The following is a 6,103-nucleotide window of genomic DNA, read 5'->3' on the forward strand; positions in this document are numbered from 1 at the left end:
TCTGCTGGATGAACAGAGGCAACTTTGAACAAACTCATTTGCTTAAGGTGAGTTCACATGTCTCACATGTGCTTCGTTGGGGCAGGACTAGGCAAGCCCTAGGAACTCTCAGTTGCTTAACTTCAACTGATTTGTGACCTGAGCTCTACGCATAGGACCTCACACCGCCACAACTTGACATATGGTAGATATATACCACAACTTGACATATGTTAGATATATACTACAACTTGAAATATGTTAGATATATACCACAACTTGACATATGTTAGATATATACTACAACTTGACATATGTTAGATATATACTACAACTTGACATATGTTAGATATATACTACAACTTGACATATGTTAGATATATACTACAACTTGACATATGTTAGATATATACTACAACTTGACATATGTTAGATATATACTACAACTTGACATATGTTAGATATATACCACAACTTGACATATGTTAGATATATACCACAACTTGACATATGTTAGATATATACTACAACTTGACATGTTATATATATACTACAACTTGACATATGTTAGATATATACTACAACTTGACATATGTTAGATATATACCACAACTTGACATATGTTAGATATATACTACAACTTGACATATGTTAGATATATACCACAACTTGACATATGTTAGATATATACTACAACTTGACATATGTTAGATATATACTACAACTTGACATATGTTAGATATATACTACAACTTGACATATGTTAGATATATACCACAACTTGACATATGTTAGATATATACTACAACTTGACATATGTTAGATATATACTACAACTTGACATATGTTAGATATACTTGACATATGTTAGATATATATATACTTGACATATGTTAGATATATATACTACAACTTGACATATGTTAGATATATACTACAACTTGACATATGTTAGATATATACTACAACCTGACATATGTTAGATATATACTACAACTTGACATATGTTAGATATATACTACAACTTGACATATGTTAGATATATACTACAACTTGACATATGTTAGATATATACTACAACTTGACATATGTTAGATATATTCTACAACTTGACATATGTTAGATATATACTACAACTTGACATGTTAGATATATACCACAACTTGACATATGTTAGATATATACCACAACTTGACATATGTTAGATATATACTACAACTTGACATATGTTAGATATATACTACAACTTGACATATGTTAGATATATACCACAACTTGACATATGTTAGATATATACTACAACTTGACATATGTTAGATATATACCACAACTTGACATATGTTAGATATATACTACAACTAGATATATACCACAACTTGACATATGTTAGATATATACCACAACTTGACATATGTTAGATATATACTACAACTTGACATATGTTAGATATATATACCACAACTTGACATATGTTAGATATATATATACCACAACTTGACATATGTTAGATATATACTACAACTTGACATATGTTAGATATATACCACAACTTGACATATGTTAGATATATACTACAACTTGACATATGTTAGATATATACTACAACTTGACATATGTTAGATATATACTACAACTTGACATATGTTAGATATATATACTACAACTTGACATATGTTAGATATATACTACAACTTGACATATGTTAGATATATACCACAACTTGACATATGTTAGATATATACTACAACTTGACATATGTTAGATATATACCACAACTTGACATATGTTAGATATATACCACAACTTGACATATGTTAGATATATACCACAACTTGACTACAACTTGACATATGTTAGATATATATATACATATGTTAGATATATACTACAACTTGACATATGTTAGATATATACTACAACTTGACATACGTTAGATATATACTACAACTTGACATATGTTAGATATATACTACAACTTGACATATGTTAGATATATACTACAACTTGACATATGTTAGATATATACTACAACTTGACATATGTTAGATATATACTACAACTTGACATATGTTAGATATATACCACAACTTGACATATGTTAGATATATACTACAACTTGACATATGTTAGATATATACTACAACTTGACATATGTTATATATATACTACAACTTGACATATGTTAGATATATACTACAACTTGACATATGTTAGATATATACCACAACTTGACATATGTTAGTTAGATATATACCACAACTTGACATATGTTAGATATATACTACAACTTGACATATGCCTTACTATTATGAATATTTACTGTCGAAAACTGTTGTGTCGATCTCTTCTTCTGTATTCTTCATTGGGCTTTGCTTGAATACTCGGCAATACAGCTCGACATATGTCATGACTTTATTTTTATTTACAGTAGACCACGGCTAAGTCGAACTCTGTTGTGTCGAATTCCTAACATGGAATCATCACGGGACCTTGCTTGAATACTCGGCAGTACAGCTCGACATATGTCATGCCTTTATTGTTATTTACATTAGAACACGGCTAGGGCTCTGTCGACCTCTGTTGTGTCGAACGTATGGTTGTTTCGAATTAAAAAATGGCCCTGCGTGTTCTTCACCTCATCCTGTTACGGTTTTGTTGAAACCCCAATAACTCGAAGTATTTGCGTAGGGCTGTTCAACTTCGACACAAAATTATCCACCTGTCACTTGTAGTATATACGCTATTATTATGGGACACCACGTTATTTCGACTGACCAATCAGCTACATTGCATGGCTATTTTAGGAACAAATAACCACAGGTGAAATCTTCCAAACAGCTTTTGTAACACACAGCAACATCGTAACCTGAAGATAACGTTTCCAACAAAGTCCCCTATATTATCGCGAGACGTGACCGACAGTGCCAACACGAGCGAGTAACAATGGAACACTTCTTCCGTGCTGATAACCATTTAACGTCAACAAAGACTGAGCGTTAACGTGTAGATGAAAGTCTTGCGCGAATAAAGGTCGCAGTATTTCGTTTCGACGGCGACAGTTTCGCATTGCTATCTAAGAAAGAAGCGACCTGCTTCCTAACGTGTTTATATATCGAACGTCTAGACCGATCAGACTGCATGGCACTTTTGGATCAATTTGCTGTAACGTCATTACGCCAAACAACGCCAGCGTGAGATAACGTCGGCACTGAAGTACGTCAAGCAGTCAAGCAGACATAAGTTGTCGTATCGCTATGTATTGTGTGTTATGGACGTGGCGAGAATCCTGCCATTAGGTCCGAGATGAGTGAGTATGGTTTTACGCCGCTTTTAGCAATATTCCAGCAATATCAAGGCGTGGGACACCAGAAATGGACTTCACACATTGTACCCATATGGGGAATCGAACCCGGGTCTTCGGCGTGACGAGCGAACGCTTTAACCACTAGGCTACCTCCATCGCCCCTATGGTCCATGATGAGAGGGTGAGTGAGTGGGTATGGGTTTACGCCGCTTTTACACCTATGTTATGGGGACAATAGAAATGGCCCTCACATATTGCCACTTTTAACCGCTTTTAACCGCTAGGATACTCTACCGCAACTGGCTCATAGCTGGCAAAAATATGTAAGAGTATATTGTTTTAGTTTTTTAAAAATTATTTTTGCGGATGTTACATTTCAAGAATGAAATAGAAAAACATCGAGAGACAGTTTTTGCGCTGGTGGACAAAAGGGTTGCCTCTGGGCCAGTGGAAACAGTTATGACAAATTGTACTTAAAGGAAAAGGTTGATCATCCTGAAAAGCAGGACTTCTAGCCTTTATTTGTTTCGTTATTCTTGCAATATCATGGACTTCACGCAAGGAGCTCGTTATATCTAAAGCTATCATTCGGAAATATCTTTCCTCTCTCACTATCTAACTCTTTCTCTCTATCACTCTCATACTCTCTCCCAATATATCTCACTTCACATATCACTCCCTCCAGTCCGAACGATTCGATGTCGCGCCATATATATTTATACGTTTCCATGTATACATTGTTTCTATGTGTATATCCGGATGTTTCTGTAAGTATCACTGTTTCTCTCTCCTCTATTCTACGTCTCTCCCTCTCTCTCTCTCTCTGTGTGTCTCTCTCTCCTATTCTACCTCTCTCTCTCTCTCTCTGTCTCTCTCTCTCTCTCTCTCTCTCTGTCCTCTCTCTCTCTCTCTCTCTCCTCTCTCTCTCTCTCTCTCTCTCTCTCTCTCTCTCTCTCTCTCTCTCTCTCTCTCTCTCTCTCTCTCTCTCTCTCTCTCTCTCTCTCCCTCTCTATTCTCTCTCTCTCTCTCTCTCTCTCTCTCTGATCACGTCTCTCTCTCTCTCTCTCTCTCTGTCTCTCTCTCTCTCTCTCTCTCTCTCTCTCTCTCTCTCTCTCTCTCTCTCTCTCTCTCTCTCTCTCTCTCTCTCTCTCTCTCTCTCTCTCTCTCTCTCTCTCTCTCTCTCTCTCTCTCTCTCTCTCTCTCTCTCTCTCTCTCTCTCTCTCTCTCTCTCTCTCTCTCTCTCAATATCCTATCTCTGTCTCTATCTCTCTCTATCTCTCAGTCTCAATTCATAATCCGCGGCGCAAACATACCCCTGTCCGACTATATCCAATTAAAATGACGAAAGAAAAAATCTTTAAAAACCATGAGAAACTGACGTCACGTGCATTTTAGAACGGAGACAATAGATTATCGAGGATGATATATTCTGTCTATCTGTCAAACGTAGGCACAGTTTCGTATTCCAATATTCCGAATCCTGACATCAAAAACAGTTTCCATGTTTAGGTATCAGACAAAAACTTCAGGATCTGATTAGACTTTATCTATAGTGATATAAAGCCATCTGTCTATAGTCCCCGGAGAAATTAGTTGTCATGGAAATTTGTCAGATGGTCAAATCCGAAGGCGACAACTCAATCCTACGATACGCAGCTTCCTCCAAAGCCGTCAAATGAGATTGAAACTGATAGAGAACACGCTCCAGGCGCAATGGCGGAAATTGGGTCACAAATCAGGTGAAGACGTTTTTAGATGAAAATTTATATTTGCCCAAGGCTTTGGTCAAAAGATCAGACAAATAAAATGATTACAGGCTCCTGGTTTTAGGGTATGTCTGCCAGTGCGGAAGATTGGATCTTGCAACATATTGTATTGCTATACAAGCTGTCAAGGAGCACCTTTGTAATAAGGTGGGGAAGTTTGGGACGTGGCGTGCTTTGAGATATTTGATTATTTCACACAAAAATGAAGGGTGAGACTTGTCTTTTAGCCAGTTATTTGATCTGTGTCTCACGCAAGGTAATATCAGGCAGATGATGTTCATTTCAGCAAGTGCTGAAGCTGAAATTAACGCAGGGAAAATGAAGTCTGCTCTTCATCTTAAGTTTAGTTTTACGCACTCAACAATGTTCGAGCTATATGGCGGCGGTCTGTAAATAATTGAGTCTGGACCAGACAATCCAGTGATCAACAGCATGAGCATCGATCTGCGCAATTGGGATACGATGACATGTGTCAACCAACCCTGAGAGCCTGACCACCAAATCCCGTTAGTCGCCTCTTACGACAAGCATGGGTTACTGAAGGCATATATTCTAACCCGTGCCTTCACGGGTTCATATTAACGATGGCAGTTGTTCCTCCGTACAGTATTGCACCTTTCACGTTTTCTACAATATTTTAAAAAGGCAAAAATTAAAGTTGAGTAATTGAAAACCCAACACCAACCTATCCTTATTAGTCAGCCCCTTCACAAGAACCATCTCAAATATGATTGACCGTTTACCTGGGCAGACTAATCATGAGCATCTAGACAATCGAACATGGTATGTTCACAGAGGTTCCTCTTTATTATTGTGTTGCATGTTGATAACAAGAAATGACTCGAGAGCAATGACTCATTTGTATCCATCATATACTCATGCCAATAATGGTTGTCACCCCCCTTCCCACCCTACACCCCCTCTCTAGTTAAAACAATTGAAGGGGGTGACAACCATTATTGGCATGAGTATATTTCAACCACAATATCCAAGAAATGATAATGATGATTATAATAACATGTGAAATGCAGAGTATGCAATGAATTACATAATA

The sequence above is a fragment of the Haliotis rubra genome, unplaced genomic scaffold (assembly GCF_003918875.1).
Source record: "Haliotis rubra isolate DU_JTF1 unplaced genomic scaffold, ASM391887v1 Scf263, whole genome shotgun sequence".
In the NCBI taxonomy this organism is placed as follows: Eukaryota; Metazoa; Mollusca; class Gastropoda; order Lepetellida; family Haliotidae; genus Haliotis; species Haliotis rubra.